General features: G+C 42.2%; 1 long non-coding RNA gene across 7 annotated transcripts in view; it reads right to left on the minus strand.

Annotated features, from left to right (window-relative positions):
- Positions 1-15,803, minus strand: part of LOC127573869 (uncharacterized) — a 56,073-nt gene that overhangs the window by 39,628 nt on the left and 642 nt on the right. The window lies entirely within an intron of this gene.

Here is a 15,803-nt window from a genome sequence, read left to right on the forward strand (position 1 = left end):
GCTATGCCACTGTGACACCCTGGACTTGTATTCAGTTTAAACAGGGCAAAGACCACAGACTTCCTTTCATGGCAACATCAATGAACCAAATGGGCTTTTACGAAAATCCAGTGGTTTCAAGGTTACTGTTTTGGCAACTTTTTTTTAAATTCTGGCTTGACTTGATTATTGATTTTAAATTCCCCAGTATCCATGACGGGATTTGAACTCCTTTGGATCAGTGGTCCAAACCCCTGGCTGCTAGTCCAGTAAGCCAACTACTGTTTTACCACAGAAGACATGCAATGAGTCACAGATGCTATTCAATCAGTAGTGGGAGTCACTATACGTGGCAATGGACATACATGCCAAATTCAGTGAGTTATACTGTGTGGAACACTTGCAACTCCCAATCTCTTTCCCTGGCCGATTCCTACTGTTACCATGCAGGATGGCAACAGGGAGGGTGCTGCTGTCTAATCTTCAACTGTCTGGATCACCAATCCATGACAACCAAAGCCTGGAGGACACAGAGCAGTACCCTATCATATGGGGTATCTTCTACACTTCCTGCACCAGCATCAGACCAGGAGTGACTGCACGTTCTGCTACAATTTTATCTCCTGCAGCCCATGCACACTTTTATAATTTCAATGGCAGACTGCTAACACATAGGATGTATTTAAGAGAAATAACACATGTACAGGGAATTATGGACCAGTCAGCTAAATATTAATAGAGATACAAAGGACTGCAGATGCTGGACTATAGATTTCACCCCCCCCCTTCTTACCTTTGACCCATCCCCCGGTGGATCTGCTCTCCCCTCCTCCCCCGCACCTGCCTATCGCTATCTCTTACTTGCATCTATCACCACCCTGTGCCCACCCCACCTCTCCTCTTTTGTCCACCTATCACTGCTCTGCTTTTCCCTCCTATATATTGGGCTTCCCCTTTTCCTATCTTCAGTCCTGAACATAGAACATTACAGTACAGTACAGGCCCTTCGGCCCACAATGTTGTGCCGACATTTTATCCTGCTCTAAGATCTATCTAACCCTTCCCTCCCACATAGACACATGAATGATAGAGAAATAGAGGGCTATCTAAGAGTTTCTAAATGTCCCTAATGTATCTGCCCCCACAACCTCTGTCAGCAGTACGTTCCACACACCCACCACTCTCTATGTAAAAAGCCTATCTAACATCCCCCTTATATCTTCCTCCAATCACCTTAAAATTATGTCCCCTCATGTTAGCCATTGTCACCTGGGAAAAAGTCTGACTGCCCACTCGATCTGTGCCTCTTATCATCTTGTACCCTCTATCAAGTCACCTCTCATCCTCCTTCTCTCCAAAGAGAAAAGCCCAGCGCACTCAACCTATCCTCATAAGACATGCTCCCCAATCCAGGCAACATCCTGGTAAAATCTCCTCTGCACCCTCTCTAAAGCTTCCACATCCTTCCTACAATGAGGCAACCAGAACTGAACACAATACTCCAAGTGTGGTCTAACCAGAATTCTATAGAGCTGCAACATCACCTCGCGGCTCTTGAAATCAATACCCCGACTAATGAAGGCCAACATATCATATGCCTTTTTAACAACCCTATCGACCTGCGTGGCAACCTTGAGGGATCAATGGACGTGGACCCCAAAATCCCTCTGTTCCTCCACACTGCTAAGAGTCCTGCCATTAACCTTGTACTCTGCCTTCGAACTCCATCTCCCGAAGTGTATCCCAAACTCCTGACCAAAACGTTGACCGCCTGCTTTTCTCCACGGATGCTGCCTGGCCTGCCGAGTTCCTCCAACATCGTGTTTTTCAGCTGAATATTAATGGTAGGAGAAATAGTGAACTTTACTAAATCAGGGAATAATACATAGAAACAAAAAGTACATTTGGATTTCAAATGGGAAAACCTTGCTTGATCAACCTCATTGAATATGTTGAAGAGCCAACAGAGAGTAGACAATGTTAGTGTGAAGCTGTAGTCTATCTAGTTTTTCCAAATACCTTTGATAAGGCCCCATGATAGACCAATGCACAAGGTCAAAGAATGCACAGTCACAAGCAGGTAGCAAAGTTCATTGCCATTTACTTCAAGACAAAGTAGACTAAAGGGCAGCTGTTGACAGTGAAGGTGGTGGATACTGGTGTTCCACAAGGATGCCTGCTGGAACACTCCCGTTCACAATTTACATCAACAATGTAGACTTTGGAATTAAAAGAGACAACTCCTAAATTGAAACTGATACCAATTTTTTTTTTGGGGGGGGGGGGTGAAGGCAAGGACGAAAAACAGTTAATATTGAGGAGAGGGCAAAAAAAAAATTGGATGGCTTGGAATATATTGGCAAATCAAATTCAACACACATACAGTAAATGCAGGGTGACTTGTTCGACCTGAAGAACAGGGAGGTCACTTGGAAGGCACAAGCCTAGGTACAGTAGAGGAACAAAGATCTCAGAGTACAAACACGCCAGTCACTAGAAGTTGTGCCACAGGTTAGTAAACCTGTAAAAACAAATACACCAAGAATTAGGTTTCTATCTTGAGGGATAGAATTGAAGAGGAGGGAAATTATGCTGAACCTGTATCAGACCTTGGTTACACCACACTTAAAAGCACTGGGCACACCTGTTTGTTGGATTAAGGCCTAAGACATAGGAGCAGAATTAGGCCATTCTGCCCATCGAGTCTGCTCCGCCATCCGATCATGGCCGATTTATTTTTCCCTCTCAACCCCATTCTCCTGCCTTCTCCCCGTAACCTTTGACGTCCTTACTAATCAAGAATTAGAGTCACACAACACAGAAACAGGCCCTTCGGCCCAACTCATCCATGCTGACAATTATAAAAAGGCACCAAAGACGGTGCAGAGAAGGTTCACAAGGATGATACCAAGAATGTGAGGGTGCACATCAGGAAAGAATGAACAGGCCGAGTCTTTAAAATTATAAAGGGTTTGAATGGAGGAAACAGGCTGTAAAAACTGTAACAAGAGGTTATCAATACAAGACAGTCACCAAAACATCCAAGAGGGGGTTAATAAGAAGTGCTATGTTCTGTGGAAGTCACATGTGCTGGGAGTGATTTGGGTGAATAATATTAAAGAGAGGTTGGACTGGCATTGAGGGAGATGGAGATGGAAGGCCATGCTAATAGTTAGATGAAAGGTATTTGTTGGTTGGAAAGCAACATGGAGTGGCTGGTCTGAGGGGTTTTGTGTTGTATGCGGAACTGGATGGACTATATACACATGCTCATTCATGGCGTTTATAGACCAATCCCAGTCGTAACTTGGGTTAAGCTAGGAAATCAGTGCTGGGCAATTCGGACAGTGCTGGGTGATATCCTGTGTTATCAGTCCCACTGCTCTGGTTTGTGAGGGAGTTTCATCAACTTCTGAAATCACAAACTCCTCATGGAGGTTGGGAAATAAAAGCAATAACCTGACCACAGCATTTCCACTGCACCCAGAACATCCCACGTCCTTTTACGGTCAATTAAAACAGAGTCCCGATAGCAATGTGGGAAACAGGCAACTTTTGCACAGAAAGAGTCCACACACACACACAGCAATGAGATAAATAACTAGTGCCTAGAAACGGGAGTGTGGGGTGTGTGGGGGTGATCAGCACAGCTTGGTAAATTGCTTTATTATTGTCACATGTACCAAGGTACAGTGAAAAAAAAAACTTTGTTTTGCGTGCCATCCATACAGATCATTTCATCACATCAGTACATTGAGGTAGTACAAGGGAAAAGCAATAACAGCATGCAGAATAAAGTGTTACAGTTACAGAGAAAGTGCAGTGCAGGCAGACAATAAGGTTCAATGTCATGACAAGGTAGATTGCGAGGTCAAGAGTCCATCTTATCGTACTAGGGGACCGTTCAATAGACTTATAACGGGGGATGGAAGCTGTCCTTGAGCCTGGGGGTACGTGCTTTCAGGCATTTGTATCTTCCGTCGCATGGGAGAGGGGAGAAGAGAGAATGTCCAGGGTGGGAGGGGTCTTTAATTATGTTGACTGCTTGATCAAAAAGTGACAGCTCACAGTATGTTGCTTTGGCAACCAATTCTGGGGTGAATCACACAGAAGAACCTCAATTAGGCACTTCCTATTGCAAGTAACCCTTGCAGTCTCAAAGTAATTTCCATATCGGAATGATGATATAATTCCCTAGACAACTGCCCACCCTGATTCCCTGCTCTCTTGACGTCACTGCCCCTTCCCCATGACCCGGCAGCCCTCCCTGTACACCAAATCTCCACCAGCATGATCCCTCCTGGGGCCAACAGGAGGCCGCGCTGCTGGTAAGTGCATCCAAGGCTCTGCTCCTGACCACTCCTGCTCTAACTGAGCCAGTAATCAATCTCCTGGGTCTGGTCTCAAGAGAGGATGGGGCAGCTAATCTTCAAATGCAAAGATGTACAACGGCTGGTAATGTGTGATTCACAGCTGGAGCCTCAGTCTTAAGTGAACCTTCTCATATTCTCTTACAATGCAGGAGGACTTTCAGCCCATTAGGTCAATGCCAGCTCTCAGAGCAATCTCATCGGTTCTATTCTCCATGTATTTCCTCCAATTCTCCTTCTCCAGCGGTAAGTTAATGGAGCCAATTAACCCACCAACACACGCATCTTTGAGATGTGGGAGGAAACCCACACAGTCACAGGGAGAATGTGCAAACTCCACACAGACAGCACTGGAGGTCAGGATTGAACCCTGGTCATTGGAGCTACAAAGCAGCAGCTCCACCTACTGAACAACCGCGCCACCCGTTGAGTGTGGCCGGCCACCACTGAAGAGTGTGCAGGGCTGGTGGTAAAGTGTACTAGAATTCATACAGCATGGAAACAGGCCCTTCAGCCCAACTTGTCAGTGCCGACCAAAACTGTCAACTTGAGTTATGGAGACAAGAGACTACAGATGCTGGAATCTGAAGCCACAAACAATCAGCTGGAAGGACTCAGCAGTATCTGTGGGAGGAAAAGAAAGTGGCGACTGATGCAGGGTTTCGACCCAAAATGTCAATTCCTTTCCTCCCACAGATGCTGCTTGACCCGCTGAGTTCTTCCAGCAGATTGTTTGTTTGCTTGCGTTAATCCCATTTCCCCAAATTTGGCCCACGAGGTGCAGATGATTTTTGTTAAATGTAGCTGGTTGATCGCCAACTATTACACCCTGGAACATCAGCCTGGATAACACTCATGTCGATGGAATGGGCCCTGAACCCATAACCTTATACCTCAAACTAACACAGGAGAACAGTCAACAATCAAAGCAACTGAGTCAGCTGCAGATGATTCAGATGCATCCTTCCCCTGGGGGGAAGAGTCAAAGCAGTTTACAACCCCAGTGAGGGAAAGTTACAATAAAACCAGGAAACAATGTGTTGAACCATAATGTGGCTACAATTCCACACATTGATAAAGTAACAAGATTCTAATTGGAACCGGCAACAACCAATGTGGAACCCATCACCAAATCAATCTTTCATGCAAACAAGACATATCGATCAAATTTTAATCACACAATGTGCAATAGCTGACAACGTACTGAGATTTTCACCACAGATACCTGGATGAGCCTCCCAGTGTGATGGCAAGAAAGACTACAAGTTCTCTCTGGATTTCAGTCCAATTCACTTCACCCTTGATTTATCGTAGATGCCAATTTTGTTTTGTAACAGAAATGACAATTTCTTCATGTTCAGAAATCATTATTTAAAATTAGAAATGTCCAACAAAACAAAATAATTTAACCTGTTGTGTTACATTGTGAAGCGATCCCATCGATCTTTTTACATTGTGTCTGGTTTAATATTCCTTACTTCTTCCATTAATCACCCAACAACAATTATACAAGATCAGATGCTCTTTTAAAGAGGGATCCCCACTTTAAGAAATTCAACAGCCAATATGCAAGCTCCAGCAATGAACTAAACCACCAGGATTTGTTGGCCAGAACCTTCTCAATATTTTGCCTCCCTCTCCACTGAATGATATTCCGGTATTCACTCCCTATGGAAAAAGCCTGGTGAATCCTATCCCTATTGACATCTGAGCAAGAAATTTGCCTTTTGCTCACGAATTAAAAAGCTGAGCAAGAATAGCAGAGTAATATACTGAGGCCAGTACTTCTAGCAGCCAATATTCCCTCACAGGTTTAAGGCTAGCAAGCAAGAACAAAATTCAAAGGATAAGATATCTTTATTAGTCACACTTACATCGAAAGACACAGAGAAATGCATCTTTTGCGTAGAATGTTCTGGGGGCAGCCCGCAAGTGTCGCCACGCTCCAGCGCCAACATAGCATGCCCGCAACTTCCTAACCCGTACGTCTTTGGAATGTGGGAGGAAACCGGAGCACCCGGAGGAAACCCACGCAGACATGGGGAGAACGTACAAACTCCTTACAGAAACATGTCTAGAAATCATGTCCTCACTCCATAACAACACTGGGTGGAACAGACTTTCAAGTCTGTTCACATCACAATTATTGACCCTGTTGAAAATTATTTTAATTTTGCCTCTAATCAGGATTTCAGTTCAGCAATTCCACTGCTGATTGTAATCAATCTGTCACTGAATGGACAAGTTAATTCTTTTATATTCTTCACCTAAAATAACAATGCAATCGTTACGTCACATTCAGGTGTGTATTATTCTAATCAATGCAGAGTATGTTTGACTCTTACTTTCTAGTACTTCTATAAAGTTTGTTTCACTCTAGGAGCTGAAAGTGACAGCAGCACATTTGTTTCCCACAAATACAAGTGTTACTCTTCAGAAAGTGCTCAACTGTGCACGTACTGTAGAGCACATAACTTTTACAGAAGGTGCTATAGAAATGCAAGTTCTTTCTACAAAAGCTAACTGTTTATTTAATAAATGATGTTTACATACACACACACACACACACACACACGAGGGCAAGGAGTAGAACAGTGAAAGCTACATGCAATCAATACTGTTGGGCTTTGATCTACTAACAATCATTAGCTAACTTGTACAATCATTTGCTGTGGAAATATTTACATTTATATATTTTACTGCTTGACAAGGATATAATCCAAACAAATTAGAGGATTATGCTGAAAAGTACTTTGTCATATAAATATGTGTTTTTTTAAAATTATAGATTATTCTGCCCCATCCCATTGTCCATCCAACACATTTAAAGAGAATGAGGTACCTCTGTCCAATTAGTGATGATGGGAAACAATGCTCAAATGGATTTTTATTATGTGACTGCTCTATGCCCAGAGAGCTACTTATGCTACAGATCCAGTATCAGTCCAATATCACTTTTCTTCCCCATTGCATCCGTGCAGAACAATAACCAACAGAACCATAACAACTGCAATGATTTAAGATGGCAGCTCACCACTACCTCCTCAATTGGAGAAGGGCAATAAGTACAGGCCTTGCCAGAGTCTCCAACATCCCATTAATGCTCAATATAAAGGAAAAACATTCCTTCACTTTTGGAACCTGCTCCGGTATAATTCCAAATGGTACAAAGTGAACCTTTCAAATTTGGGGATTTAAGTTTAAATTTGTTACATTTTTAATTTTTTTAGTTACAACTCACAGAACTGCAGCACAATTAGATGCCCAAGGTGTATATGACACAGATATGGGGCCTCCAAGGCTACAGAGGGTTGTAGACTCAGCCAGCTCCATCACGGACACAATCCTCCCCGCCATCAAGGACATCTTAAAGAGGCGGTGCCTGAAGAAAGCAGCATCCATCATTAAGGACCCTCACCATCCGGGACATGCCCTATTCGCATTACTACCATCGGGGAGAAGGTACAGGAGCCTGAAGACCCACACACAACATTTTAGGAACAGCTTCTCCCCCTCCGCCATCAGATTTCTGAACGGTCCATGAACCCTACCTCGTTATTCCTCTTTTGCACTATTTATTTATTTTGTAACTTACAGTAATTTTTACATCTTGCACTGTACTGCTGCTGTAAAACAACAACTTTCATGACATACGTCAATGATAATAAACCTGATTCTGATTCCCAGACACAGTGTGTCTTGTTAAAACCCTCTGTGCTATCAGAGTGATGCCTTCCCCAAGTTGGGGCTTTATGGAAAGTGTCTGAAGTTTAAAAATAGTTCCACATAAATGAAGGACAAACCATGGTTATGATGTGGAACTAGTTGTACGAGACAGGATTTGATGATCACCTGAATTATCACAGAACCATTCACCACAGGTTGAGGCAATATCTTCACCAGAACTATTTCTTCGGGCCAGCGAGTCCGTGCCATTGATCAAGCACACACTTACTTATCATTAACCTTGTATTATCATCAACTTCCCTCTCACCCTCAGATTCTACCCCTCACTTACACTTGAGGCAATTTAGAGCGGCCAATTAACCTCCCAATCCGCACATCTTTGAGATGTGGGAGGAAACCAGAGCACCATGGTCACAGGGAGAACGTGCAAATTCCACACAATTGGGATTGAACCCAGGTCACTCGAGGTGCGAGCCACATATAACTGAGAAGAGAGTACTTGGCAGTGCAACTAGTTTGCATGGATTGGAACAGTACCCCAAGAAATCCACCAACTGGATCCACTAACACAGACCTGATGGTGGTTACTTCATGGGTTGAGACAGCAGTGACTTCAACCTTCACTCCGAACTCCTAAGCACACAATCTAAGCGCAGAACTAGAGGGAACGCTGCCTTGTCTGAGGTACATGGATGAGATGTTAAGTTTAGATCCTGCCTTTCCTCTCAGGTGCTACAAAAGGTCACACTGCTATCTCAGAACATTAGAGGGAAGTTCCCCTGGTATCCTGTGGGCATTTGTCCTTCAACCATTACCAATGAAACATGTTATCTTTATCTCACTGCTTTTTGTGGAAGCTGGCACGGCACAAACAGACTGCAGCATTTACCTACGTTACAAGAGATTACACTTCAAATATTTTTCATTGGCAGTGAAATATTTTGGGACATTCTCATATAGAGAGAGATACAGCACAGAAACAGGCCCACTGGTTCGCACTGACCTCAACCATCCATTTACACTAGTCCTACATTAAACTCATTTTTAAATTTTCCTCACATTCTCCCCAACACCTCCCAAATTCTACCTCTCACCAACACAGCAGAGGCAATTTACCTACCAACCCACATGTCTTTGAGATGTGGACGTTAACTGGGGCACCTGGAAGAAATGTGCAAACTCCACACAGACAGCACCCGAGATTGAACCTGGGTCTCTGGGGCTGTGAGGCAGCAGTTCTGCCGGCTGCACTTCACAGGTCAAAAAACTGCATTTGCATTGCACCTTCTAATATTGTTGTTGTAAAATAGTGATGCTTCTTTCCCTGCAGGTAGTAAGTCCCATGGTCTATGGAAGTTTCAGAAAAATGAGTATCAGATGACTATTCATTCAGGAAAATCTTCACACCTAAGACAGCCTCACATTCACCCACACCGCAAAAACGTACCAACCAACGTCAATGCAAATGGATAATGGAAAAAAAATCCACAAAGAAAAAACAAATAAAACTACCTTAATTAATCAGAACATGTGTACATAACAAAGGCACCACAGGGAATTAAAGATCGACATTAACAATAATGGAAACAGTACCATCAATAAACTTGAGGGAAACACGAGGGACAGTATATTTTATATTTTTGTAGCACTGAGGTGCATTGTACAGAAGCGCAAGCATATTTTTCTTTAAACTAGTCAGCTGCTCTGCATTTCCTGTGTACAAAAATAATCTGCCTTACTTTGAAAACTTTATGCATCACTCCCATTAGAAATTCCAATGGCATCTGCCTATGTAAACTTCCCACACTGCAATCCTACCTTTCCGCAGTGGTGGTACCGCAACACCCCAGAGTTGCGATTCCCAGCTCCTTGCTCTGCGACTCTTTCTTCATGCAGCTGTACCTCAGCCTCCTAAACTGTGATCAGTGTCTATTGACAACAGTGAATCAGCCAAGTAGTTGGAGACAAGTCCAGGCTAACAGTAGTCTATTGTACACCAAGGTCAATTTAATCAGAAAACGCTAGCCTGGTCAAAGCACTAAACCCACTATATGTATATAAAAAAAATCAAAAAACACTGCAGATGCTGGAAATCTGAAGTGGGCCCAACCTGGAACATTAAACCCGTTTCTCTGTCCGCAGATGCTGCCTGGTGTGCTGAGTGTTTCCAGCATTTTCTGCTGTTGGTTCACGTGTTACCATTCATTGCCTTGAAGTCAATGGAATGAATTTCAGGGTCAGAGTACAAAATGGTGCAACAACTACATAGTGTTGTGTTTTTGAAACTACTGACCCAAGATCAATTTCTAGGGAAATCTATTTTAACAGCAGGGGGAATAGGAGTAATGACAGAAAGTAGAGCAACTTCTTCTGATAAAAGCAGAGCATATTTTTCCCGGGGAAATACAGTAAGTGGAGCATAGTCCACACAAAATTATGTATAGAAAATTTCAGCCATTTACAACAGTCTCCAGGCTTGATTGGGTAATTACCTGGTCAATCATCATCACTACAAGCAGTCCAACAAGCGAGCATACAGCATAAACCAAGTTTGCCCAGCATGGTTAAGTCATCCTAAAGGTCTCACCTGAGCATTGCATTTGGTCTTAACTAACATCCTCCAATCCAGGCGTCCTTCTGGTTAATCTCCCCTGCACAATTACATCCTTCCTGTAATGTGGTGACCAGAAACACACACAACACTCCAGTGTGGCCTAGCTTTTGACGTCAAGAACAACCTAACAATCCTCAGTATGAATCTACTTTTATCAATTGAAACTTACAGCACTAATAGGATCAATTTGTTTATACACTTGTTTCAACAGCAGATTAATGCTGTGGGTTACAGAGCATAAAAGAATCCAAGCTGCCACAAGCAACACATATGAATATGGAGTACCAGCAAAAATATACATGGACCTTCTACCATGCAGCATTATCTCACCAACTTCCACAAGGAGTTTATTGCTACATGCAGAATAATATTTTTCCTGTGGTTACATACACTTCCAGAAATGTGAGAGCGCTTTGGTTACCTTGATTCAGAGAGACACTCTGTTAGTCTCGTTCTTTAGCATTGGGAATTGTTATGGTGATTTTGAATTTAATTACTATGTGGTAATGCTTCAAACATTTAGTTCCATGAAAGCACCTTAATACTTCTAATTTGGAAATTTTTAACTCCCATATTTGCACTGTGCCTCTGCTATGCAACTTATAAATAATGAGTTGTCGTGTTATCAGCACTTTCTGCATGAATTTCCCACTCCTGATTATTTTGTTTGCATATACTGCACCTCTCATTAACAGGATATTCCTTTATATGATTATGCCTCTACTGTATTCTATCTGCTTTCTATCTGCTCCTGTACCACACTGCAGCATTTGCATTGCCTTTCTCATTTCACTGAGATGCATTTTCCTCTCCCTCTCGAAGCATACAGGGACCAGGTGGGAAAGTATTCCTGAGGCACACCATTAGCCAGAGTGTCAATCCGGGAAGAGATTCTAGGTCACGTCGTCTACTCAATTTCTCATGTCCTCCATTCCTCTGGATTCTCCAATGTTCTCAGAAATCCTCAGTCATTCAAACTTTGAAGGGTCAGAGAAACAGAACAGAAATCCTCCCATTAAGACTAAGGGTAAGTTCATAGCTTGGGAATCCGTTTTTTTTATTTGAAAAGTCAGAGTATTTACAATGATGTAGCTGCAAATATCATCACTCAATAGCAAATACAGCATGAATGAACAGCGGTGAAGGTATGACCAGGACACCCAAGCAAACAGCATCCACATGCCCTCAAAGGGAAACCCAAGTAAAGACTAAATTGATCCCTTCTAATTAAAATGATGGAAGCTGAACACAATCTACAGGGCAGAACCCAGAGACCTTGTTTGCAGAGTCCTCTGATCAACTGTTGTCTTTATTTAAGAGACTGTTAAAACAAGTACTTAATTACACTGAGACTGGACTAGGGGGAAGAAGATTTAAGGAACATTGCCTGGATCAGTTTTAATTTTTGACATTTTCAAGCAGGAGTCTAATTAGGTTGACTACAAAACTGGTTACCGGCTTCTGATAGAAGTGAGTTAAGAAACAGTTACTCTCAATAATCCAAAGACAGATGCAATTAAGTAAATGAAATGACAGCAGCACGTGGCCATTCGGATGTCTTCGCTTGGGCATGATTTAAATACATTAACCATTTGCAGTTTGTGGTAGTTCATTCTCCCTCCCATTGTATCAATACAAATTTACGTCTGCCATACAGCTGCCTATCACATATTTAATGCAACTGAACTGAGAAGGAATTTTAAAATCAATTGTTCAGTTTAAAAAAGAGATAGAGGCCAACTATAATGTGCTCAGAGCCAGTCAGAGTACAGAATGGCAGCTGAAACCAGTATCAGTTTGCAGCATCTATCAATCCTCTTCACTGACAATTTAATCGATTCCCAAGTGCAAAGGTCACTCACTGCAAACTAAACTAGCATCATTTGCAGAGTGTCTGTGAACCTTTGCCTGGAAATTATGCTTTCATTTCTGCTTATGGATGTTAAAAAAGAGACAAAAGTCCAATTATTATTTTGGTAAATACAACAATGTTTCATCCCTGCCAGAGTTACCAAAAAGTATCATTTTGTGAACTATTTTGTTGCACTTTTTTTTATAAATTGACCCCACAATGGATTTGCTGATAGTTCTGTTTGCTTTTCTACAACTAAGCATTCACTCCAGAGCTGAACATTTTTAGCTTGTGTCTGACTGATCACAATGAGGCTCTGCATGTAATATATTTTCAAACTGCAGTCTCTCCCCAGTACATAACCCATTTTAATTACATTGTGATATCAAGGGCAACAGAGTAGCAGCATATTTTGTACAAAGGGTCATTTGAAAAAATATTCTAACTAATTTAATAGGCAGAGCATCAAAAAAAACTGAATTAAACATTGGCTTCTTGATTCAAGTTTATTCACGTTCTCTGGTAACTTATGTTTCAAGTAATATATGCAGTCTCAAATGCAAAAAAATAACCACAGTATGATACGTATCTCAAACTGAGAGTACTATTTACAAAGTTTTGTGCAAAGTGGCAGGGATGTCAGCTGAAAGTTAAGAACAAGCCGTCAAATTAAGAAATAGTAAAATGCCTGATCCCTAATGGATGCTGCTTAAATTTTAAATGGGATGCAATCTTAAGTGTTGTAAATTATTATGTTTGGGTCATTATATTTCATAAATATGAACAAGTCATCAGTAATTGCTATCAGTACTAACATATTTTCCATGGAATTTACTGGCAACGTTTAATTTTGTTTCTGGTTAGTGATAGCCCTTCTCTGACAGCCACTGATAAACTATCTGGGTGGTGGCGGTACACTGTGACCCAACCCTTTCAGCAGCCACACACAAACAATCCTACATAGCACAACCACCCAACTCCATCCCTATTTCCCCTTCAAATCTGCATTACACAGAGGTCATCAAATAAAGAACTAAATCCAGTGACTAAAATAAATCTTTTTAACAATCAGGAGCCTTTTCAAAACAAAAATATTCTATTTATTTTCTATAACACTCAACAATACTTTTATTAACACTCAACAATACTTTTATTAATCGGGATTTTTAAATACATTTATCTGTTTTACAGATCCTTTTTTTTATTCCTCATATACTGAACTAGTTCCAGAAATTACTTATCTATTTGATCACAGTCTCTTAGCATTGATGAGGAGTACTGTACTAGTTTTTTCCCCCATTTTACCCTAAATTATTGAACCGACCACATTTCTACATTTCACCAGTGTTAATTATCATCTTAAAATTCTTTAGTAGAAATAACCAAATGAAATATATATCCCGGCTATTTCCGACCACTGTGAATCTGGTTTAAACGTGTCATTTAAAGTATATATACAATAATCTCTCAGCTGCCGAAGCGTAGAACATAGGTGCTGATCAAACTGCAGAGCAAGCGAGAAGTTCGCGTCGTCAGTGCCCACTTTCCACACACAGCTGATTACTGCAGGAACAATAAGGATTTTTAGGGGCATTATGATTGTGCAGCTGAAAACACAACTGCCCCCAAAAGTCCCTGACTTTCCCTGCGGAATTGGGCTTCTTAATAACCACCCGAATCTGATTTATTGATCTGGCAACTGTTACTAAGGATACAGAGGGACGGCCGCTGACACTGTGCGTTAACGCTGCATTTCTGTAGTTTCACTGGTTCGCGATGACACTGTGTTGGTCACAGATTGGGGACAGGCACAGTCCACTTCCTTTGGGGTTTAAAAGGTTCCAGCAACACATTAAAAAAAACTGATACAAATTTGGCAGATAGCTCAAGTAAGCTAACTAGGTGAATTTTCCATTTTCCAGCCTAATTAATCAACATAATTGGAGAACGGGGTCTACAGCACAACGGAGCGACGCAAATTCTATCTGATTGACGTTTAACAGCATGGCCATCTCTAAAATGGGACAACGCCACACAACCGTCAGAAAGCCCCATTTTAAAAGGCTTAACATTGCAATTTGTTCCTCTCGGTGTTTTGGAACCCTACACTCAGGGTTTACGACCCCGAATCCCCCTTTTTTAACTCTGTGTCATCTGGAGATCACACCAGTTTGCTCGCACGCTCGGTACAGGACTGAGAACTTTAACTGCTGTTTAAACTGGTGGTCGAGTGCGTGGGGTCTCAGAGCGGGACTTTGCGGGCCAGTTGGCAACGTTCAACAATCTCATCTCGCCCACAAAACCCCGTTCCTGGACCCACTACCAATCTTTTCCTTTAGTCTCCTGGTATCTTCCTCTCCAGCGATTCTAGTTTGTGGCATAACCTTCACAACTTCGAGCCCGGCATCATTTTAAAACAATCTCGCACGCACGCACGCCCGCCAAGTGTACACCCCAAACCTCTAAGCCCCAGTTTATTTCTCCAAAGTATCGGCCTACGGCAATTATCAACACAATTAATGATTAATTTGGATTTCTTTTTCCTGGCTATCCAACTGCATAATCCCACGTAGGCAGCAGAAATAATAACCAACCGACCAGAGGCTTCGATTGGATTTGGATTGCAAATATCGCCAACTCGCCCCGATTATTTGCTAATGGTTACTACTGAATCTGTTGAAGTATCGTTGATCTCTCTGAAATATTTAAATCGGCCGACCGCTAATTTCAACCCCTTCCTTCCCAACAATAAAAAAAATAAAAATCCAGCGGATCTGGTCGAGTCTCCATTCTGGAATTATCACGGGATTCAGATCGGTTAACAGGGAAGCGCGGCTGCGAAGTAATTTCACATGTAAATGTCACATGTTGATTCGCACATGTTAACTTCACGTGTTAATTCCTATGTTAATTTGGCAGGCGGAATTTTATTCCTGTTGATTCTTGGACCAGCGATTAAGGGCTGTATTAATATTATTTAATAATTAGCAACGTTGGCAATGGGATCATATTTATCGGCATGCTTGTGGCGACTGTTGAGAATGGTGCTCTACCACAGATCTGTTTTCGTAACTTCCAGAAGGTAGGCATTGAGCAACGCGCCGGAATAGTGTGTCTGCCTGTTCAATGCGCCGATTTAAAGCAGACACGCACACACACCATGACTATACCGAGACGATGAAACGCTACCTGTAGAAGCCTTGACCCACAGACAAAAGGACCTCGAGAAAGATGGTCCGTGGCGGCCCGAATTGTCACAGGATTTGCATTACGGTCACGTCTGTGCTCCCCCAGCCTCCTC

This window comes from Pristis pectinata, chromosome 8, assembly GCF_009764475.1.
Source record: "Pristis pectinata isolate sPriPec2 chromosome 8, sPriPec2.1.pri, whole genome shotgun sequence".
NCBI classification, from domain to species: Eukaryota; Metazoa; Chordata; class Chondrichthyes; order Rhinopristiformes; family Pristidae; genus Pristis; species Pristis pectinata.